This window comes from Pleurodeles waltl, chromosome 1_1 (assembly GCF_031143425.1).
Source record: "Pleurodeles waltl isolate 20211129_DDA chromosome 1_1, aPleWal1.hap1.20221129, whole genome shotgun sequence".
Classification (NCBI taxonomy): Eukaryota; Metazoa; Chordata; class Amphibia; order Caudata; family Salamandridae; genus Pleurodeles; species Pleurodeles waltl.
In genome coordinates, this window is record NC_090436.1 from 549,079,958 (window position 1) to 549,104,710 (window position 24,753).

Genomic DNA, 24,753 nt, shown 5'->3' on the forward strand with positions numbered 1-24,753 from the left:
AAGCATCCTTGAGGTCTAAAGTTGCCATGTAGTCGTGTAGTTTTAGCAATGGCAATACTTCTTGTAGTGTGACCATGTGGAAGTGGTCTGATTTGATGAAAGTGTTCACTACTCTGAGGTCTAGGATTGGTCTCAGTGTTTTGTCCTTCTTTGGTATCAGAAAGTACAGTGAGTAAACTCCTGTGTTTATTTGTGTGTTTGGCACTAATTCGATTGCATTCTTTTGCAATAGTGCCTGCACTTCTATCTCCAGGAGATTGGAATGGTGTGTTGTTAAATTTTGTGCTTTTGGTGGTATGTTTGGAGGGAATTGTAGAAATTCTATGCAATAACCATGTTGGATAATTGCTAGAACCCAAGTGTCTGTAGTGATTTTCTCCCATGCTTTGTAATAATGACCTATTCTTCCCCCCACTGGTGTTGTGTGGAGGGGGTGAGTGACATGTGAGTCACTGTTTAGTAGTAGGGGTTTTGGGGCTTTGAAATCTTCCTCTATTTCTAGGGAATTGCCCTCCTCTATATTGTCCCCGAAAACCTCCTCTATACTGTCCTTGGTAACTGGACGGTGTGGCTTGTGAGGTGCTGGCTTGTGTGCTTTGACCCCGAAACCCCCCTCGAAAGGGCGTTTTACGGAATGTGCTGTAATTCCCTCTGCTCTGCGGGGAGTAGAGTGCGCCCATGGCTTTGGCAGTGTCCGTATCTTTTTTGAGTTTCTCAATCGCTGTGTCCACTTCTGGACCGAACAGTTCTTTTTCATTAAAAGGCATATTGAGAACTGCTTGTTGAATCTCTGGTTTAAATCCAGACGTTCGGAGCCATGCATGCCTTCTGATAGTTACAGATGTATTAATTGTCCGTGCAGCTGTATCTGCAGCGTCCATGGAGGAGCGTATCTGGTTGTTGGAGATGGTCTGTCCCTCCTCAACCACTTGTTTTGCCCTATTTTGTAAGTCCTTGGGCAGATGTTCAATGAGATGTTGCATCTCGTCCCAGTGGGCTCTGTCATAGCGCGCAAGTAGTGCCTGGGAGTTCGCGATGCGCCACTGGTTTGCAGCTTGTGCTGCGACTCTTTTACCAGCTGCATCGAACTTGCGGCTTTCTTTATCTGGGGGTGGTGCATCTCCAGATGTGTGAGAGTTGGCCCTTTTCCTAGCTGCTCCTACAACGACAGAGTCTGGTGGCAGCTGTGTAGTGATGAAAACCGGGTCCGTAGGAGGCGCCTTATACTTTTTTTCCACCCTTGGTGTGATTGCCCTACTTTTGACCGGCTCCTTAAAGATGTCTTTTGCGTGCCGGAGCATACCAGGGAGCATAGGCAGGCTTTGGTATGAGCTGTGGGTGGAGGAGAGTGTGTTGAATAAGAAATCATCCTCGACCTGTTCTGAGTGGAGGCTTACGCTGTGAAATTGTGCTGCTCTAGCCACCACTTGAGAGTACGCGGTGCTGTCTTCTGGTGGAGATGGCTTTGTAGGGTATGCCTCCGGACTGTTATCTGACACTGGGGCGTCGTATAGGTCCCATGCGTCCTGATCTTGGTCACCCTGGCTCATGGTGGTGTGAGCTGGGGAGGGTGATGGAGTTTGTGCTGGTGAAACGTTAATCACGGGCGGAGGAGAGGGTGGTGGGGTAACTCTTTTCACCACTTTTGGTTGTGGTGTTTGTTCCGTCTGGAACTCCAACCTTCTCTTTCTCCTAATGGGGGGAAGGGTGCTTATTTTTCCTGTCCCCTGCTGAATGAAGATACGCTTTTGCGTATGGTCCACATCAGTTGCTTGTAGCTCTTCCTCAAACCTATGCTTCTGCATTTGGGAGGTTAGCGAGTGCTCTTCTGTATAAGAGCCTGAAGCTGGGTCGCTTGCAGTTTGTTTCGGCATCGAAACTTTGTCTGCGTGTTTTTTCGGCTCCGAGGTGACTTTTTTCCTTTTCGGGGCCGAAACCTCTCGGCGTCGATCTGTTTCGGTGCCGCTGTCTCGGCGTCGAGCCGTGTCCACACCGGCATCTCGGTGTCGAGGCTTGTCTCCAGCACTTTCTCGGTCCCGAGAAGGCTGCGTGCCGGTGTCTCGACCGGAGTCGGACGATCTCGGCACTGTTTGGGCCTTTTTCGGTGCCGACGGTCGGTCACAGAATTTATGGGTCGAGCCATGGCCTGGTGGCAGTGGCGTCCCCTGGGCCTTGTAAATGTTCCTCTGAGTGGATTTCGACGTCTTACTCACAGTTTGTGTATCGTCGAATCCTTCGGAGTCCGAGCCTTGGACCGAGAAGGTACCTTCCTCTTCCTGTTCCTCGAACTCCCGTTGGGCTGTCGGTGCGGACGCCATCTGAAGTCTTCTGGCTCGACGGTCTCGGAGTGTTTTTCGGGACTGGAACGCACGACAGGCCTCGCAGGTGTCTTCGCTGTGCTCAGGTGACAGGCACAGGTTGCAGACCAAGTGTTGGTCTGTGTAGGGGTATTTATTGTGGCATTTGGGGCAGAAACGGAACGGGGTCCGTTCCATCGGCGTTCTTCAGCACGCGGTCGGGCCGACCAGGCCCCGACGGAGGATCGAAAAACTACCCCGAAGGGCACCGGAGCTCTTCGATCTTCGATGCGGTGTGGAATCTAAGTACGCCGATCCCGAACGCAACAATACCGACGAAAATCTTCTGAAATTAGCTAATTTTCCGTTCCGAAACTCGGAGCGACAGGAACACGTCCGAACCCGATGGCGGAAAAAAAACAATCGAAGATGGAGTCGACGCCCATGCGCAATGGAGACAAAAGGAGGAGTCAATCGGTCCCGTGACTCGAAAGACTTCTTCGAAGAAAAACAACTTGTAACACTCCGGCCCAACACCAGATGGCGAGCTATTGCAGAACATGCGTATCTACAGCGACAGATGCCATCGAACATATATTTTTCAATATAAAAACCTATTGGCCTGGAGTAAGTCTTTGAGTGTGTGTTCCTTATTTATTGCCTGTGTGTACAACAAATGCTTAACACTACCCTCTGATAAGCCTACTGCTCAACCACACTACCACAAAACAGAGCGTTAAAATAATTTACTTTTGCCACTATCTTACCTCTAAGGGGAACCCTTGGACTCTGTGCACACTATTTCTTACTTTGAAATAGTATATACAGAGCCAACTTCCTACACAAGATTTAAATCCCACTGAGGCATGTGAAAAGGCTTGGGGAAACTTATTAAACAAGCCCATAATAAACCTATTTACAATCGGAGATTTGAATAAAGAGGGCTGATCTGGGAGACAAAGAAAAGCCATTAGAGCAGCCAAAGAACCTTTCACTGTAGCTACTGAACAGCCTTTCTTTGCTAAATCAAGAGCAAATAACAAAATATCAGAAAGGTGGGCTTTCAAGGGATCTTTCTGCTTCTCTCCACACCAACTAACAAATTTAGCCCACCTATTGGCATAAATGGATTTAGTGGAGCATTGCCTGGACGATAGAATAACATCCACTACATCCGGTGGGAGAGAAAAATAACTCAGGTTGCCCCGTTCAATCTCCAGGTATGAAGGAGCAGGCTCTGGAAGTGGGGGTGTAGAACCTGCCCCTGCGACTGGAGGTCTGCCCTAAGCGTTAGACTGAGTGGAGGGCACTTTGAGAGTTGTAGAAGGTCTGTGTACCACACCCTTCTCGGCCAATCCGGTGCCACCAGGATGACTTGGGCCCTGTCTTGGCGAATCTTCCTCAAGACCCGAGGAATCAAGGGTATGGTGGGGAAACGCATAAAGCAGCTGGCCGCCCAAGGGTATTTAAAAGGCGTCCCCCAACGCTCCTTCCAACGGATACTGGAGACTGGCAGTGCGCATTCTCCCCAATGGCGAATAGATATACCTGCGGAGACACCCACATCTCGAAGATGTACCGGACTAGATCTAGATGGAGACGCCACTCGTGATCGGCCTAGAAGCACCGACTGAGACTGTCCGCATGTACGTTCAGAATCCCGGCCAAACAATTTGCTATCAAGCATATCTGATGGTCCTGAATCCAGGACCACAGCCGCAGAGCCTCTCTGCAGAGAAGGTACGGCCCTACTCCTCCCTGCTTGTTTACGTACAACATTGCGGTAGTGTTGTCCGTGAGGACTTGAACCGACTGACTGCGAAGGGAAGGGAGGAAGGCCTTGAGAGCCAGACGTATCGCCCGCAGTTCCAAAAGATTGATATGAAACACCTGTTCCAGCGGAGACCAATGACCCTTGATCTCCAGATCTCCCAGATGAGCACCCTACCCTAGAGTGGAGGCATCCGTAACAACTGTGGCCACTGGAGGTGGTAGTGAGAACGGCTTTCTTTGGGAAAGGTTACCGTCCACTGCCCACCACTGGAGATCCGCTGCAGTGTCCCTGGAGATCCTTATCGAATCCTCAAGATCCACTTTGTGCTGAAACCACTGCCTGCGGAGGCACTACTGAAGAGCCTTCATATGCCAGCGTGCATGAGTGACCAACAGAATGCAAGAAGCAAACAGACCAAGCAGACTTAAGACCTTGAGGACCGGAACAACCGCTCCATTTCGAAAAATTGGAATCAGCACTTGAATGTCCGAATCCGCTGAGGCGGAGGGTAGGCCTGATACAATGTTGTATCCAGTACTGCCCCTATGAACAGGAGGCATTGAGAGGGCTCCGGATGAGACTTGGGCACGTTTACCGAAAAACCCAGATCGAACAACTGGGTTGTCGCCTGCAGGTGATGCAGCACCAACTCTGGAGACTTGGCTTTGATCAACCAATCGTCCAGGTAAGGGAATACCGCTATTCCTTTCCCCCGGAGATGTGCTGCAACCACCGATATCACCTTTGTTAAGACTCGAGGTGCTGAAGTAAGCCCAAACGGAAGGACCGCAAACTGGTAGTGTTGCGACCCCACCACAAACCGGAGATACTTCCTGTGTGACTTGAGCATAGGGATGTGAAAGTACGCATCCTGCAAGTCGACAGACACCATCCAATCCTCTTTGTTCAACGCCAGAAGTACCTGTGCCAGAGTCAGCATTTTGAATTTCTCCTGCTTGAGGAACCAATTCAAAATCCTCAGGTTTAGGATCGGCCTCAGGAGACCGTCCTTCTTGGGGATCAGGAAATATCTTGAATAACAACCCTGACCCCTTTCCTGCTCTGGAACCAATTCTATCGCACCCTTTGATAATATGGTCAGAACCTCCTGTTGCAACAACAGAAGATGGTCCTCTGACCAAAACGAGGGCAAGGGGGAGGGGATGGGGGGAAAGGGAACTCCTGAAAGGGGGGAGCATATCCTTTTTCCACATAATCAACTCCCACTTGCGGAGAAAAAGGCAAAGCCTTCCCCCTACAGGAGAGGAATGTGCGATAAAGTGGGGAAAACTAGGGCTGCCTTCCCTGCTGTTGTCCACCAGAAGAAGAGGTTGACGAAGAAGGGTGTTGCTGGACTGCCCCTCTAGCCCTTCCACGCCCTCTAAAGGGTTGATAAGATGGATTGGGAGGCTGTTTGGCCGAGTACTGGGGTCTCTGAAAAAACGCCCCACGACCAAACCATCTGAATCTGCGAAAAGACCTATACGGAGCAGCAGGGGTAGCTTGTAAACCTAAGGATTTTGCGGTCGCTCGGCTCTCCTTAAAACGTTCAAGGGCAGAGTCAGCTTTCTCTCCAAACAACCGTTCACCATCGAAGGGCAAGTCAAGTAAGGTGGTCTGTACATCCGAGGAGAATCCAGAGGACCTCAGCCACGCATGCCTCCTTGTAGCAACAGAAGTCCCCATCGCCCTAGCAACTGAGTCTGTGGTATCAAGGCCAGATTGTATAATCTGCTGCACCGCAGCCTGTGCATCCGAAAAGAGTGTTCCAAAAGGCTTCTGTGCCTCCTGTGGCAGATCCCTGAACATAGCCTTGGCTGAATCCATAAGGGCATGGACATACCTGCCCAGCACACAGGTAGCATTCACAGCCTTAAGCGCCATGCTGCAAGACGAAAAGATCTTTTTTGAAGACTGCTCCATTTGTTTGGACTCCCTATCAGATGGGGCCACAGGTAACGAACCAGGAGCAGACTTTGTGGAGCAAGACGCTTAAACCACGAAACTCTCCGGGGTTGGATGACGTGAGAGGAACCCAGGATCCTCAGGTGCCCCCCTATGTCTCCTTGCCAAAGCTCTATTAACAGCTGGAGACAAAACTGGTTTCCTCCACAAGCAGTGTTCTTTCCCTAACCTGTACTTTTGTTTCCACAATTGGCACACCCTGGCATCCAGGTAAGTCCCTTGTAACTGGTACCCCTGGAACCAAGGGCCCTGATGCCAGGGAAGGTCTCTAAGGGCTGAAGCATATCTTATGCCACCCTGGGGACCCCTCACTCAGCACAGACACACTGCTTGCCAGCTTGTGTGTTCTAGTGAGGACAAAACGACTAAGTCGACATGGACCTCCCCTCAGGGTGCCATGCCAACCTCACACTGCCTATGTAGTATAGATAAGTCACCCCTCTAGCAGGCCTTACAGCCCTAAGGCAGGGTGCACTATACCATAGGTGAGGGCATAAGTGCATGAGCACTATGCCCCTACAGTGTCTAACAAAAACCTTAGACATTGTAAGTGCAGGGTAGCCATAAGAGTATATGGTCTGGGAGTCTGTCATGCACGAACTCCACAGCACCATAATGGCTACACTGAAAACTGTGAAGTTTGGTATCAAACGTCTCAGCACAATAAATGCACACTGATGCCAGTGTACATTTTATTGTAACATACACCCCAGAGGGCACCTTAGAGGTGCCCCCTGAAACCTTAACCGACTATCCGTGTAGGCGGACTAGTTTTAGCAGCCTGCCACACACCAGACATGTTGCTGGCCACATGGGGAGAGTGCCTTTGTCACTCTGTGGCCAGTAACAAAGCCTGTACTGGGTGGAGATGCTTATCACCACCCCCTGCAGAAACTGTAACACCTGGCGGTGAGCCTCAAAGGCTCACCCCCTTTGTTACAGCACCCCAGGGCACTCCAGCTAGTGGAGTTGCCCGCCCCCTCCGGCCACGGCCCCACTTTTGGTGGCAAGGCCGGAGGAGATAATGAGAAAAACAAGGAGGAGTCACTGGCCAGTCAGGACAGCTCCTAAGGTGTCCTGAGCTGAGGTGACTCTGACTTTTAGAAATCCTCCATCTTGCAGATGGAGGATTTCCCCAATAGGATTAGGGATGTGCCCCCCTCCCCTCAGGGAGGAGGCACAAAGAGGGTGTAGCCACCCTCAGGGCTAGTAGCCACTGGCTACTAACCCCCCAGACCTAAACACACCCCTAAATAGAGTATTTAGGGGCTCCCAGAACACAGCAAGATAGATTCCTGCAACCTAAGAAGAAGAGGACTGCTGAGCTGAAAAACCCTGCAGAGAAGACGGAGACACCAACTGCTTTGGCCCCAGCTCTACCGGCCTGTCTCCCCACTTCTAAAGACACTGCTCCAGCGACGCTTTCCACAGGGACCAGCGACCTCTGAAGCCTCAGAGGACTGCCCTGCATCTAGAAGGACCAAAAACTCCAGAGGACAGCGGCTCTGTTCAACAAAGACTGCAACTTTGCAACAAAGAAGCAACTTTGAAACAACTTGCGTTTCCCGCCGGAAGCGTGAGACTTGGCACTCTGCACCCGATGCCCCCGCTTCGACTTGTGGAGAACAAACACTTCAGGGAGGACTCACCAGCAACTGCGAGACTGTGAGTAGCAGGAGTTGCCCCCCCTGAGTCCCCACAGCGATGCCTGCAGAGGGAATCCCGAGGCTCCCCCTGACCGCGACTGCCTGCTTCTAAGAACCCGACGCCTGGTAGGGACACTGCACCCCGCAGCCCCCAGGACCTGAAGGATCCGACCTCCAATGCAGGAGTGACCCCCAGGTGACCCTCTCCGTTGCCCAGGTGGTGGGCGAGGAGCCCCCCCCCTTGCCTGCCTGCATCGCTGAAGAGAACCCTTGGTCTCCCATTGCTTTCTATTACAGACCCGACGCTTGTTTGCACACTGCACCCTGCCGCCCCGTGCCGCTGAGGGTGTACCTTCGGTGTGGACTTGTGTCCCCCCCCGGTGCCCTACAAAGCCCCCCTGGTCTGCCCTCCGAAGACGAGGGTACTTACCTGCTGGCAGACTGGAACCGGGGCACCCCCTTCTCCATTGAAGCCTATGCGTTTTGGGCACCACTTTGAACTCTGCACCTGACCGGCCCTGAGCTGCTGGTGTGGTAACTTTGGGGTTGCTCTGAACCCCCAACGGTGGGCCACCTTGGACCCAAACTTTAAGCCCGTAGGTGGTTTACTTACCTGCAGAAACTAACAAACTCTTACTCCCCCTAGGAACTGTTGAAAATTGCACTGTGTCTAGTTTTAAAATAGCTATATGTGATTTATGTGAAAACTGTATATGCTATTTTGCTAATTCAAAGTTCCTAAAGTACCTACCTGCAATACCTTTCATTTGAAGTATTACATGTAAATCTTGAACCTGTGGTTCTTAAAATAAACTAAGAAAATATATTTTTCTATACGAAAACCTATTGGCCTGGAATTGTCTCCGAGTGTGTGTTCCTCATTTATTGCCTTTGTGTGTACAACAAATGCTTAACACTACTCCTTTGATAAGCCTACTGCTCGACCACACTACCACAAAATAGAGCATTAGTATTATCTCTTTTTGCCACCATCTTACCTCTAAGGGGAACCCTTGGACTCTGTGCATACTATTCCTTACTCTGAAATAGTGCATACAGAGCCAACTTCCTACACTAGGGTCTTATATGGAGGGCACCATTATGCCAACTGTGAGGGGTGCAAAGTCCTAGGCAACCAAATTTAAAGGGAGAGAACACGATCACTGAGGTCCTGTTTAGCAGGATCCCAGTGAAAACAGTCAAAACATACTGACAGCAGGCAAAAAGTGGGGGTAACCATGCTAAAAAGAGGGTACTTTCCTACAATCAACAGTGGTGCAATAGCAGTTGGAAAGGCAACAGTCAACAATCTAGTAGAACAAGCAAAAACTGATGAAGATGATGATGTTTTTGTGGTTGTTGCTACTAATAAAATAGCTGCCTCTTATGAAGTCTTTTCATGCCGTTTTGTTGAGGATGACTACTCTTCTGATGCGTTGTTCAACACTATCCTCCTTGATGGTCTTGATGACGATGGTGTAGTTGACAATGAACCTTAGGTTGGAATTTGAAGAGTGTTTGGCTTTGCTGTCAGTGGTTCAGACACTGGTTTAGGCCTTGACTTCCCAATGTGCATTTTACCCTCAAAAAGAGGACTTCGGTCCCTTGACTTCTTTTAAACCTTATTAGGTTTTATTGAGATATATTGTTCAGTCCTCGAAGATCCAGGATATCACTTTTTAGAATATACTCTTTTATGCTGATTTGAAAGCCTTTTTGAAGTGTCACCTGAATCTTCTTCAGAAGATGGTGCTTTGTTAGATCTGACTTTCTGTAAATAAATTAAAAGTCTTCATTGATATATCTTTTAAGGTTTATGTTAAGAAATTGAAGTATATTTCGCACTCCTTGGCTTCATGATTTGGTAGAGATAATAACTGCACTTTTTGTGAGGGTCTTCAGCGTGTAATCTTGTCTTGCCACAAGACCCACAAGGCCCGAAGGCACCTTTTTTATGGGTCAGATATGTTCTGGTTTTTAGACAGTAACCCCAGAAAATTTGTGAAAATATTGAAATGAAAAGCAAAAGCTGAGAGAAAGTTCACGTATCTGTAAGGACATGAGCAGAGCTCAGGGAACTCCCTTCATGCATGATATGCAGTATACATTTGAAGGATGCTGGCCTCTCAGGGTGTGGTCTTCTGGTTGATTTTCTCTGACCAGTTGAAGTTCATTCTTTCAAATGATGTGACTAGACTACTAAGCAATCTTTGTTTCAGCTTTAAGATTACATTAACACAGAAATGCTACAGAAATGTTACTATGGAACTCCAAGTTCAACAATGGGGAAGATTCAAGCATATGAATTTAAGAAAGATTCAATGCTTCAGTAGATATGTATTCCTCAATGTGCAGTTCTGTATTACACAGCCAGGCTACAATTTTGTTTTTGTATTAATTGAACTGTTCATTTGTCTTAATATGCCTGCTATGTTTCACGATCCTCCTAGGCCCAGCAGGCATTTTATTTATTGTGGTAAAATTTGCACATTTTCTCCATCTCGTAGTAAAGCTTAGCCTGGTTTCCAATGTTGGCAATCAAAAGCATGATTTGCAGAAACCAGTGTGTTTAGCAGTATGTTTTTGTGGTTCAAGGTCTTCTCACATTCGCCTTGTGAGAAGTTCCTACCTCCTGCTCCTCGGATAGTTTTGTTGAAGTAACAGTTTCTATCACACATTCATGTTTCCATTGATTTTTATTGAGAGAAAAGTGTATAAGAATGACTCAGACATTTATAGATTGTAGCACTGTATGTTCCAACTGGCTTATCAGTGTATGCTTGTCCGTTAGCATGACAACAGTCAATTACAATTTTGGTTGTATATTGGCTAATCTTGCAATAAACGCCTGTTGGTCTTTAGGCTTTCATGTGTTATGTTTTATTTAATCAAAAACGTGTGTGCAACATGGTTAGAGTTGTTGACTGTCATCCTTGTTGTCAAGGTCACCACTGTCAGAGCCTTTGTTGAATGTTGTACAATCAATGCAGCCACTTGTGTCGACTAGATTGTTGTCAACAGACAGCTTGTCATTTACAGGGATTTGCTCACTGTTGACGTGATCTTACATTGTCGCCAACAGTGTTTTGCTTGCTGGTGGTTCGCTGCTCGTCATCTCCGACAGTGTTTTGTCACCATCTGAGGTGCTGACGACGATTACTCTGCCAACAAATGTCTTTGTTTTCACCAACAGAGTGCCATCCTGCTCTCTGACGGTACTGTATCAGGAGATGTTGCCATCTAAGATGATTTGTGAGACTTCTTCGGCGAAGGTACAGACAATCCATTGCTGGTTTTCTGGATCTTAACAGCATGAGCAGGCTTGTCATTATTAATTTCACATGATGTGCGGTCTACGTTGAATGTTCTGTATTCCTTTCAAATTTTAATTAAAAAAAAGTTGGTAAACAGTGGCGTTTACAGTCAAATATACTCTGTGACAGAAATGAACATTTGATACAATAAAAAGATGAAAAATGTTGCCTCATATGGGTCTGCTTTCTTGTAATGCTTTCTTCTCACAAAAATAGGTTAGGCAAGCATTTGCAATGTAACAGGTCATGCATTTGCCTGAGTTAGCGCTATTGGCATTGTAAATGCGTAACTGGACTTTTCCTGCCACATAACTTGGTCAACCCTGCCTCATAATTTCATCTTTTCCTGCCATATGATTCCAGTGGCCCTGCAGGTAACTAAAGCACTTCCATTTACCTTCTTCCTCTATCTGCAGCAAAAGATTTCAATGTTGCCATTTAGCATCCTAATTTAAATATGCCATGCTAATTCCAATAGAATACCACTTTCACCAACCCACCATCCAAGTTGTCATTACATTTATGAAGTCAAGTGTAAAAACAAAAAAGACACCTACACCAGAATGGAACTAAAGGAACGTATTCAGCGACCATAAACTGAGAAGAAATCTATCATGTTAAAAAATGGTACCACAGTACAAGTCAGAAAAGGAAAATGTCACTTACCCAGTGTACATCTGTTCGTGGCATTAGTCGCTGCAGATTCACATGCTGTGCATAGTCCGCCGTCTGGTGTTGGGTCGGAGTGTTACAAGTTGTTTTTCTTCAAAGAAGTCTTTTCGAGTCACGAGACCGAGGGACTCCTCCCACTTCGGTTCCATTGCGCATGGGCGTCTACTCCATCTTAGATTGTTTTCCCCGCAGAGGGTGAGGTAGGAGTTGTGTATGCTAATAATAGTGCCCATGCAATGGAATAAATACGTATGTACAAAATGAAGGTTTAATGTAATATATTTACAAATATACAAATGTTCAAGATCTACTTCTAAACGGCTACAGGCTCCCGGGGAGGAGGGTGGGCGCATGTGAATCTGCAGCGACTAATGCCACGAACAGATGTACACTGGGTAAGTGACATTTTCCGTTCGGTGGCATGTGTAGCTGCAGATACACATGCTGTGCATAGACTAGTAAGCAGTTATCTCCCCAAAAGCGGTGGTTCAGCCTGTAGGAGTGGAAGTAGTTTGAAATAAAGTTCTTAGTACGGCTTGACCTACTGTGGCCTGTTGTGCAGATAACACATCTACACAGTAGTGTTTAGTAAATGTATGAGGCGTAGACCATGTTGCTGCCTTACATATTTCGGTCATTGGAATATTTCCTAGAAAGGCCATAGTAGCACCTTTCTTTCTGGTTGAGTGTGCCTTTGGTGTAATAGGCAGTTCTCTCTTTGCTTTAAGATAGCAGGTTTGGATGCACTTTACTATCCATCTGGCGATACCTTGTTTTGAAATTGGATTTCCTGTATGAGGTTTTTGGAAGGCAATAAATAGTTGTTTTGTCTTCCTAATTTCTTTTGTCCTGTCAATGTAGTACATTAGCGCTCTCTTGATGTCTAATGTATGTAGTGCTCTTTCAGCTATTGAATCTGGCTGTGGGAAGAACACTGGTAATTCCACTGTTTGGTTTAAGTGGAACGGTGAGATAACCTTTGGTAAGAATTTTGGATTTGTTCTTAGAACAACCTTATTTTTGTGTATTTGAATAAATGGTTCTTGTATGGTAAATGCCTGTATTTCACTTACTCTTCTTAGAGATGTGATGGCAATGAGAAATGCAACTTTCCACGTCAAGTATTGCATTTCACAAGAATGCATGGGTTCGAAAGGTGGACCCATGAGCCTTGTCAAGAAAATGTTGAGGTTCCATGAAGGAACAGGTGGTGTCCTTGGTGGTATAATTCTCTTTAGGCCCTCCATAAACGCTTTAATGACAGGTATTCTAAATAGGGAAGTTGAATGAGTAATCTGCAGGTAAGCAGATATTGCTGCGAGATGTATTTTTATGGAAGAGAAAGCTAGATTTGATTTTTGTAAATGTAGTAAATATCCTACTACATCTTTTGGAGATGCATGCAATGGTTGGACTTGATTATTATGGCAATAACAAACAAATCTTTTCCATTTACTTGCATAGCAGTGTCTAGTGGATGGTCTTCTAGCTTGTTTTATGACCTCCATACACTCTTGTGTGAGGTTCAAGTGTCCTAATTCTAGGATTTCAGGAGCCAAATTGCTGGATTCAGCGATGCTGGGTTTGGATGCCTGATCTGTTGTTTGTGTTGTGTTAACAGATCTGGCCTGTTGGGTAGTTTGACATGAGGTACTACTGACAGGTCTAGTAGTGTGGTATACCAAGGTTGTCTTGCCCATGTTGGTGCTATTAGTATGAGTTTGAGTTTGTTTTGACTCAATCTGTTTACTAGATATGGAAGGAGAGGGAGAGGGGGAAAAGCGTACGCAAATATCCCTGACCAATTCATCCATAGAGCATTGCCTTGAGATTGCCGGTGTGGGTACCTGGATGCGAAGTTTTGGCATTTTGCGTTTTCTTTTGTTGCAAATAGATCTATTTGAGGTGTTCCCCAAATTTGGAAGTAAGTGTTCAGGATTTGGGGGTGAATTTCCCATTCGTGGACCTGTTGGTGATCCCGAGAGAGATTGTCTGCTAGCTGGTTCTGGATCCCTGGAATAAACTGTGCTATTAGGCGAATGTGGTTGTGAATTGCCCAATGCCATATTTTTTGTGTTAGGAGACACAACTGTGTCGAGTGTGTTCCCCCCTGTTTGTTTAAATAATACATTGTCGTCATGTTGTCTGTTTTGACAAGAATGTATTTGTGGGTTATCATTGGTTGGAATGCTTTCAACGCTAGAAATACTGCTAACAATTCTAGGTGATTTATATGAAACTTTCTTTGATGTACGTCCCATTGTCCTTGGATGCTGTGTTGATTGAGGTGTGCTCCCCACCCTGTCATGGAAGCATCTGTTGTTATCATGTATTGTGGCACTGGGTCTTGGAAAGGCCGCCCTTTGTTTAAATTTGTACTGTTCCACCATAGAAGCGAGATGTATGTTTGGCGGTCTATCAACACCAGATCTAGAAGTTGACCCTGTGCATGTGACCATTGTGATGCTAGGCACTGTTGTAAGGGCCGCATGTGCAATCTTGCGTTTGGGACAATGGCTATGCATGAGGACATCATGCCTAGGAGTTTTAACACCATCTTTGCGTGTATCTTTTGTGTTGGATACATAGCTTGTATCACCTTGTGAAAATTTTGAACCCTTTGTGGACTTGGAGTGGCTATCCCTTTTGTTGTGTTGATTGTCGCTCCTAAGTATTGCTGTGTTTGACACGGCAAAAGGTGTGACTTTGCATAGTTGATGGAGAAACCCAGTTTGAAAAGGGTTTGTATAACAATCTGTGTGGTGTAAACACTTTGTTAGCGAGTTGGTTTTGATTAACCAATCGTCTAGGTACGGGAACACGTGTATTTGCTGCCTCCTGATATGTGCAGCTACTACTGGTAGACATTTTGTAAAGACTCTTGGTGCTGTTGTTATTCCGAATGGCAACACTTTGAATTGGTAATGTATTCCTTTGAATACGAACCTTAGGTATTTCCTGTGCGAGGGACGTATCGGTATATGGAAATACGCGTCTTTTAGATCTAACGTTGTCATGTAGTCTTGCTGTTTCAGTAGTGGTATTACGTCTTTTAACGTGACCATGTGAAAGTGGTCTGATTTGATGTAGGTGTTTAGTGTTCTGAGATCTAATATTGGTCTCAGACTTTTGTCCTTTTTCGGTATTAGAAAGTACAGTGAGTAAACTCCTGTGTTCTTTTGTGTTTTTGGTACTAATTCTATTGCGTCTTTTTGCAGTAATGCTTGAACTTCTAGTCCTAGAAGGTCTATATGCTGTTTTGACATATTGTGTGTTTTCGGTGGGACGTTTGGAGGGAGTTGGAGAAATTCTATGCAATAACCATGTTGGATAATTGCTAAGACCCAAGTGTCTGTTGTTATTTCCTCCCATGATTTGTGGAACTGGCTTAGTCTTCCCCCCACTGGTGTTGTGTGAAGGGGTTGTGTGACCTGTGAGTCACTGTTTATTTTGAGGGGTTTTGGGACCCTGAAACTTTCCCCGGTTTCTTGGGAATTGGCCCCCTCTGTATTGGCCTTGAAAGCCAACCCTTTGATATTGTCCCTGGTAGGTAGGTGGTCTTGTTTGTGAGGTGCTGGCTTCTGTGGCTTGACCTCGAAACCCTCCTCTGAAAGTTGTTTTGCGAAATGTGCCAAATGTGCCTCTGCCCTGCGGGGAATAGAGTGCGCCCATGGCTTTGGCTGTGTCAGTGTCCTTCTTTAATTTTTCAATTGCAGTGTCCACTTCTGGGCCAAACAATTGCTGTTCATTGAACGGCATATTGAGCACTGCCTGTTGTATCTCAGGTTTGAAGCCAGATGTGCGCAGCCATGCGTGCCTCCTTATTGTCACAGCAGTATTTATTGTTCTTGCAGCTGTATCTGCTGCATCCATAGAAGAACGTATTTGGTTGACGGAGATATTTTGCCCCTCTTCAACCACTTGTTTCGCTCGTTTCTGGAATTCTTTGGGGAGGTGCTCGATGAGATGCTGCATCTCGTCCCAATGGGCCCTGTCGTATCGCGCTAGGAGTGCTTGGGAGTTGGCGATGCGCCACTGATTTGCAGCTTGTGCTGCAACCCTTTTCCCAGCTGTATCAAACCTGCGGCTCTCCTTGTCCGGAGGTGGTGCGTCGCCTGATGTCTGCGAGTTGGCTCTTTTACGAGCTGCTCCTACGACTACTGAATCTGGTGTCAGTTGTGATGTAATAAAAGCAGGGTCTGTGGGCGGTGCCTTGTATTTTTTCTCCACCCTTGGAGTTATTGCTCTGCTTTTAACAGGCTCCTTGAAAATCTGTTTAGCGTGCCTTAGCATTCCCGGGAGCATGGGAATGCTTTGATAATGGCTGTGGGTGGAGGACAGGGTGTTAAAGAGGAAGTCATCCTCAATAGGCTCCGAATGTAGAGATACATTATGAAATTCGGCTGCCCTAGCTACCACCTGTGCATATGCTGTACTGTCCTCAGGTGGTGAGGGTTTAGTTGGGTACGACTCTGGACTATTGTCCGATACTGGAGCATCATAGAGGTCCCATGCTGCCTGATCATCCTGGCTCATGGTGGTATGAGCTGGTGATTGTGGTGGAGTCTGTGCCGGTGATACATGAGTTGACTGTGGTGGAGAGGGTGGTGGAGTTACCCTCTTTACCACCTTTGCTTGTGGTGGCTTGTCTTGTTGCTGGAAATCAAGTTTCCTTTTCCTTCTGATTGGGGGAAGAGTGCTGATTTTCCCTGTACCCCTTTGGATAAAGATCCGCTTTTGCGTGTGATCTACCTCTGTAGTTTGTAATTCCTCCTCAAATCTGTGTCTTTTTAGTTGGGAGGACAGTGATTGTTCCTCTGAGTAGGAACTGGTTTTTGGTTCGGTTGCCGGGTGTTTTGGCACCGAAACCGTGTCTTTAGTTGTTTTCGGCTCCGACGAGATCTTTCTCTTTTTCGGTGTCTAGGCCTCTCGGTGCCGACCATCTTCGGTGCCGCTATCTCTGTGCCGAGCAGCTTCGGTGCCGCTGTCTCGGTGTCGAGTAGCTTCGGTGCCGCTATCTCGGTGTCGAGCCTTTTCTGCACCACTCTCTCGGTCCAGAGAGTGTTGCGTGCCTGTGTCTCGACCTGAGTCGGACGACTTCGGCACCAGCTCGCCCTTTTTCGGTGCCGATGGACGGTCACCTACTTTATGGGTTATGCCATGGCCTGTTGGCAGTGGCGTCCCCTGGGCTTTGTCTGTTTTCTCGTGTGATCTTTCTTTCGACGTCTTACTCACGGTTGGTTGCTCGTCGACGTCGAATTCTTCGGAATCCGAATCGCGGATGGAGAAAGTTTCTTCTTCTTTCCTCCTCCTCGAACCCTTGTTGTCCTGTCGGCGTGGAAGCCATCTGCAACCTCCTGGCTCTTCGGTTCCTGAGCGTTTTTCTCGACCGAAACGCGCGACAGGCCTCACACAACTCTTCCTTGTGCTCGGGGGACAGGCACAAGTTACAGACCAAATGTTGGTCTGTATAAGGATATTTACTGTGGCATTTAGGACAGAATCGGAACGGGGTCCGTTCCATCAGTGTCGTTGTTGCACGCGGTCGGGCCGACCAGGCCCCGACGGGGGATCGAAAATACCCCGAAGGGTTACCGGAGCTCTTTAAGGCTCAGTGTCGATTTGCCCTAACTATCCCGATACCGAACAAAACAATACCGACAAATTTTCTGTTGATTCTGACTAACTTTCCGACCCGAAACACGGAGCGAAAAGGAACACGTCCGAACCCGATGGCGGAAAAAAAACAGTCTAAGATGGAGTCGACGCCCATGCGCAATGGAACCGAAGTGGGAGGAGTCACTCGGTCTTGTGACTCGAAAAGACTTCTTCGAAGAAAAACAACTTGTAACACTCCGACCCAACACCAGATGGCGGACTATGCACAGCATGTGTATCTGCAGCTACACATGCCACCGAACATACAATTACAAAAAAACTCTCTTTACAAAGGCGCAGACCACTCAAGCAATATTGATTTGTGCTCTTTAATGGCTTTGAACCACAACGGTCAATTTCAAGGGGAATATACGAGGCTAAGCGTAATATTTTACAAGGCAGCACTGGCCAGACTAAGCAGCAGTGCTGTGCGGCAATAAATCTCAGCTGACTCCGGGAGTGACTAAGCCACCCTTACTAAATGGGCTGTGTAAAATTGAAGCACATCAAATGACCAACATGCCAGAGTTTAAAGCGTATCTCAAGCAGTGCTTGGAGCTACCAGGATACCGAGCAAAAACAAAAAAAAGCGGCAATATTGCATATATAAAGAAGGAATGGTTTCTTACCTGTAACTCCAGTTCTCTCGTAGGGGTATTTCCATGATAGTCATAAGCACTGAATAGTTCTGCGCGCCTGCGGGGACCCCGGAGCACTGTTGTGTAGTATATTCTTAAGTGCAATCATCAGCTCCTTGACAAAAAAGGTCTGTGAAAAACACTTAAGAATAACAATGTGCAGCCTATGTGAACAGCTACACAGGCCAAATTGTTAGAAGAAAAAACAGTTGTAGTGTAAATTTCACGTTTAAACCTCTATTTATTCTATAAATACATAAATAAATACATTCTCATATTTTATTTACACCTCTCATGAGAATAAAACAATGTAGGGCAGTGTAGCCCATAGGCTGCCATTATACAGAATGAAAATAGAGCTGTGCCTTTAAGAAAGTAAAGTCTTCCTGTTTCCCATCATGCACAGCAAAAGGCAGTTGCCTCAGTTCTTTTTTGGAGGCTATTAACCTGACATGAAGAAAAAACAAAACATTTGTTGGAGTACCAACCTCCATAATATTCATGTTCTATGTCAACTCCACCGGGGAGGAGGGAGGGTTGCTTATGACTATCATGGAAATACCCCTACGAGAGAACTGGAGTTACAGGTAAGAAACCATTCCTTCTCTCGTAGGGGATTTCCATGTATAGTCATAAGCACTGAATAGAGTAGCAAGCCCATCCCCATAACCGCGGTGGAGTAGATATAAGAATACTGAGAAAAACATGAATCATGCAAACAAATTCTTGAGCAAAGCCTGCCCAACCTGAGCATCTGCCCTAGCGTCTGTATCAAGGCAGTAATGCTTAGTAAAGGTATGGACCGACCTCCAAGTGGCAGCCTTGCATATTTCTGCCAAAGGGACATTTCTCATCAAGGCTACAGTAGCTGCTTTCCCTCTGGTAGAGTGGGCTTTTGGCCTACCACCAAGGGATTTGTTTGCTAACTGATAACATAACATTATACATGAAACAATCCACCTGGATAACGATTGTTTAGATGTGCCCAAACCTGTTCTGATTGGGCCATAGTTAATAAAAAGCTGTTGTGATTTTCGAAAGCTTTTTGTCCTGTCCAGGTAAAATTTCAAGACTCTCTTTACATCCAGAGAGTGCAGAGTTCTCTCAGCAGGGGTAGCTGGATTCTGAAAGAAAGTCGGTAATGAAATTGTTTGGTTCACATGGAAGTCGGAGACTACCTTAGGTAAAATTTTTGGATGAGTTCTCATTACCACTTTCGCAGAATGAAAAACCGTGTAGGGTTCCTGAGCGCAAAGGGCCTGGATTTCGCTGACCCTACGCGCTGAAGTGATTGCCACCAGAAAAGCAGCTTTCCATGTGAGATGCTGCAGCGATGCCTTATGTATCGGCTCGAATGGCGGCAGCATCAGACGTGATAAGACAACGTTCAGTTCCCATGGAGGAGAAGGCTTTCTAATGGGAGGAAAAACCTTCTTTAAACCTTCTAGGAAATCCTTAATAATCGGAATCCGAAAAAAGGAAGTTTGTGAAGGACTCTTTCTGTATGCCGTTATCGCCGCCAAGTGAACTTTTATTGACGACAGTTGTAAGCCCGATTTTGCCAAACTTAACAAGTATGGCAGGATAGATTGTTCCCCACAGGAAACCGGGTCAATGTTGTTGTGTAAACACCAAATGCAGAATCTCTTCCACTTGCTTGCATAGGCTGATCGTGTGGAAGGGCGCTTTGCTTCCTTCAGAATTTCCATACAGTCCTGAGGTAGGTTCAAGTGTCCATATTGCACTAGCTCAGGAGCCATGCTGCCAAACTCAACGATGAGGGGTTGGGATGAGATATCTGCCCTCTGAACTTCGTGAGAAGGTCCGGACGATATGGTAGCCTGATGTGTGGTTTGAGTGACCGGTGAAGAAGGTCTGGGAACCACCACTGGCGTGGCCACTCCGGAGCAATTAGGATCATTTTGGTCTGAACATTGGACAGCTTCTGGAGGACCGCCGGAATCAGGGGAAGCGGTGGAAAGGCGTAAAGAAATGCTCCTGACCAGCTTATCCACAGGGCATTCCCCAGTGTCCCTGGATGGTAATATCTGGAGGCGAAGTTTTGGCATTTTTTGTTTTCTGGGGTTGCGAATAGGTCTGTAGAGGGGGTACCCCAGAGTGCGAAAATGGAATGAACGACGTCGTCGTGTAGTACCCATTCGTGGTTCTCGTCCATTACCCGACTGAGGGCATCCGCTTGAACATTCTGGATGCCGGGCAGGTGAGTTGCCACTAGTGACAGGTTCCTGGCTAGAAGCCAATGCCAGATTGTCTGAGCCTCTCTGGATAAAATTCTGGACCTGGTGCCTCCTTGTTTGTTCACGTAGTACATAGTGGCCACGTTGTCTGTCTGGAGAAGGAGAGTTTCCGTTCTCAGAGAGGGAAGGAAGGCTTTGAGCGCAAGGTGGACTGCGCGAAGTTCCAGCAGGTTGATGTGATAGAGACTCTCTCTCTGTGACCACTCGCCTTGGACTCGAAGATGTTCCATGTGCGCCCCCCATCCGATCAGTGACGCATCTGTTACGATGGTTTGAGATGGGGGCCGTTGTTGGAACGGAATCCCCACCAAGAGATTGCTGGGTAAACACCACCACTTGAGGGATTGTAGGGTGTGAGGAGAAAGAAGGACTTTGTTCTCCCAATCGTCCCTCAGTTGACACCACTGATCCTCCAGATTTTCCTGCAATGGTCTCATATGGAGGCGAGCATTGGGAACCAGATGGATACAAGACGCCATCGAGCCCAGTAGAGAAGCTATTATTCTTGCAGTGGCTTGAGGTCTTTCCTGCAGTTATTTGCACTTCTGGAGAATCGATAACCGTCGTTCCTCCGAAGGAAACACCTTTCCTAGCCTGGTATCTACAATGGCCCCTAAGTAATGCAACCTCTGAACAGGTGTTGCTGTAGATTTCAGGAGATTGACTTGAAGACCAAGTTTTTGCAGCAGTTGTAGAGTCCATTCGAAATGTTGCTGTGTCTCGAGACAACTGGAGGCCTTTATGAGCCAATCGTCTAGATAGGGGTAGACGAATATTCGCTGTTTCCTCAAGTGGGCGGCTACTACCGCCATGCATTTGGAAAAAGTTCTTGGCGCTGATTTTAGGCCGAAAGGTAGAACTGCAAATTGGTAATGGCGTTTTCCGACGGTGAACCTTAGGAATTTTCGATGTTTCTTGGTTACTGGGATATGAAAGTAAGCGTCGCAAAGATCTATCGCACATAGCCAGTCGCCCTGATGTAGATGTGGATAAATTTGGTGTAAGGCTAACATCCTGAATTTTTCTTTGCGAATCCATTTGTTTGCTGTCCTCAGATCTAAGATGGGACGAAACTCTTGTTTGTCTTTTTTCGGTACAAGGAAATATCTCGAATAAATCCCCTTCCCTTGTTGGCTGATGGGAACGGGTTCTATGGCTCTTTTTTGCAATAGGATATTGACCTCTAACTGTAGAGCTTCGAGATGGCGGTTGTCTGTTTTGGGTGGAACAGATGGTGGAGAACTGGTGAATCTGAGAGCGTAACCATGTCTCACAATATTCAATACCCAGGCGTCTGTTGTGATGCGTAGCCACTCGTCCAGATGATTTGAGATACTTCCCCCTACCGGAGTGGATAACAGAGGAGGGGGAAGCAAAGATTCAGGGCTTAGACGTGGGAGCCTGTCGAGTTGCCTGAGTTTGAGGTGTTGAACGACCCCTTGTCGACCTTCGCTGAGTAGAGAAACCCCTTTGATACTGCTGTTGTTGCTGCTGCTGGGGGCGCGAAGACATCCAGTGTGGCGACTGATACCGGTGGGTGAAAAGTCGTCGTTGATATGGCCGGAAAACCTTTCTTTGTTCTTTCGGTCTTTCCATGCCTACCGCTTTCAAGGTATCTAGTTCAGCTTTCATTCTAGCCATCTCGTCATCGGCATGAGAACCGAACAAGGTGGAGCCCGAGAAAGACAGGTTTTGTATTCTCTGCTGCGCTTCAGGTTTGAGTGATGTAAGTCTCAACCATGCATGCCTTCTGAGCGCTATCCCGTGTGCATAATTGTGTGCGGATAGCACCGAAGAGTCAGCTGCAGCACTTATAATTTGGTTAGACACCATGGCTCCCTCACCCACGACCTCCAGGAAATCTTCCCTTTTATCCTTAGGAAGATGTTCCGCAAACTGCATTAAAGAGTCCCAGAGGGCACGATCGTACCGCCCTAATAACGCAGTAGCGCTGGCTGCCTTCATCGTGACGGCTGCAGTAGAGCATACTTTTCGTCCTGCAGCATCTATCTTTCTGCTCTCTTTATCTGGAGGTGAAGAAGAAGATGGTGAGGTTGAATGCAGTTTCTTTGCCGCTACTATGACCACCGAATCAGGAACTGGGTCCGACCTCAAGAATAGAGGATCTTGTTCTGGTGGACGATATTTTTTAATAAGTCTGGAAGGAGCAGACTTTGTTGCGGCCGGTGCAAGGAAAATATCCATTGCTGGTTCAAGGAGACCTGGAACCAGTGGAAGCAAAGGTCTGGAAGATGTCCTGTGATGCAAGGTCTCGAAGATCACTGACGTCGATGGGGCAGGTACCGCCAGCGGGATGTTCAGCTTGGTTGCCCCTCGTACTAAGACCTCCTGGAACGTATTCACATCATCTATGGGGGACACTCTCGGGGACGGTGAGTCCGATAGGGTTGGAGACGAAAAAGAACGCCTGTGATGTGAATGCTGAGATCTCTGTGAGTCATGACGGTGGGCAATGGTGATTGTCGAGGAGAGAGTTGTGGAGACGCTGGAAGGAGGATGAGTGAAGCCGAGGATTCTGAGGTTGTATAAACCCTCCTAGGTCTTTTTGATTGTCTCGACGTCGACACACTCCTCGACGTCGAAGTACGGTGACGGCGAGTGCCCTTCGCCGTCGATTCTTCTCGCCGTTGAGAATCTCTCGACGACGACCCTCGACGTCGCCGTGATGACGGTGAACGTCTACGACGTCGAGCACCCCTCGACGTTGATCGATCTCGCCGTTTCGACGGCGAACCGGATTCAGATCTCCTCGACGTGGAACGTCCTCGCCGTGTCGACGGTGACCCAGATCTCGACGGCGAAAGTCCACGCCGTCTCGACGGCGAAATCGTCGTCGACGGCGAGCGATGTCTCTTTCTCGCCGGCGAACCACTCCTCGACGGCGAGCATGTTGGCGCCGTTCCTTGCCTCGACGTCGACGCCCTCGACGTCGTCGGAGACCTGTGCTGTTTTTGAGCCGGTCTGGACGGAGTTATAGAGGAACCAGTGTGAGCCCTGGTAGAAGACTGACCTTCTCCTCGCTCTGTGGTAGAATGACCACTTTTCCTCCTGTCCTCTTTCGCCTGGAGTCGGATCTTCTCCCTGTCACGAAGGGTCCTTCTGGAGAAGGTTTTGCAGATGTCACACGACTCCGGTTTGTGGCTGGATGGAAGGCAAATTATGCAGACCCGATGTGGATCTGTTTTGGCCTTTTTTCTGCCACAAGGAGGACATTTGTCAAACAGTGAAGGCATTTCTGAAGTAGAAAAACCTCAAAATTCTGTCAGAATCTAACAGAAAAAAGCAGAAAATTATCACTCAATGTTAAAAACGTCGAGTGAAAATGAAATTCAAAAGATTTTAAATGAATTTCTGTCACAAAAGGATTTTGTGAGGTAGAGCTCAATGCTTCAGGGTCCTGTCAGAAAGGAGCCGGAAAAAAGAACTGAGGCAACTGCCTTTTGCTGTGCATGATGGGAAACAGGAAGACTTTACTTTCTTAAAGGCACAGCTCTATTTTCATTCTGTATAATGGCAGCCTATGGGCTACACTGCCCTACATTGTTTTATTCTCATGAGAGGTGTAAATAAAATATGAGAATGTATTTATTTATGTATTTATAGAATAAATAGAGGTTTAAACGTGAAATTTACACTACAACTGTTTTTTCTTCTAACAATTTGGCCTGTGTAGCTGTTCACATAGGCTGCACATTGTTATTCTTAAGTGTTTTTCACAGACCTTTTTTGTCAAGGAGCTGATGATTGCACTTAAGAATATACTACACAACAGTGCTCCGGGGTCCCCGCAGGCGCGCGGAACTATTCAGTGCTTATGACTATACATGGAAATCCCCTACGAGAGAAAGAACAGCACTGCCTACATGTGCATGTATTGAAAAACTGGACTAGAAGAAACGTCCGATTATAACACACGGACTCAATAAATCTAATGCCTACCAGACACTAATAAAGTGAAAATGAGCAAATAGCAACTGCTCCTTCTTAAGAAGAGCCAACAAAAGACCAACGTTAACAACCAAAATCAGATGGAAGGCGGGGGCATCACATGCTCTAACAGGAGGAAGCGTGATGTAGTGTGATGGCCAACAAAAAATTTCTCTTAGTGTAAGTTCCCTGGGCAGGAACGTAGCATGTGAAGGAGGGACATTTAGCACAATGCACCAATAAAAGTGAAGCATTCAAAACTAGCACAACAATGAACGAATGGCAAGTGTGGTTAAAAGCCCGTATTGATAACAACACGTCTGGCAGACAGAGATGCATGCTGGCAAGCTCAACCTAAAAAAATGTACAGAGGATTCTCACATTTGGGTGAGGAGGAATTATGTGTATAGATATCAGAAGGAAAACTATGATTCAAAACATGAAGTTCCAACACAAACTGTAAACAAGTTGTAAGATGAAACACATAATTGCTAACAGAAATGCTCCTTGGTCATAACTATCTCAGAGTACAAAACAGCAATTAACATAAGCAGGAATAATAATAGCCAAAAGTCTTATAACA

The 24,753-nt window shown here is 46.8% G+C and overlaps 1 protein-coding gene across 3 annotated transcripts in view; it reads right to left on the bottom strand.

Moving 5' to 3' along the window:
- Nucleotides 1–24,753, bottom strand: part of CHD1 (chromodomain helicase DNA binding protein 1) — a 1,172,453-nt gene that overhangs the window by 634,648 nt on the left and 513,052 nt on the right. The window lies entirely within an intron of this gene.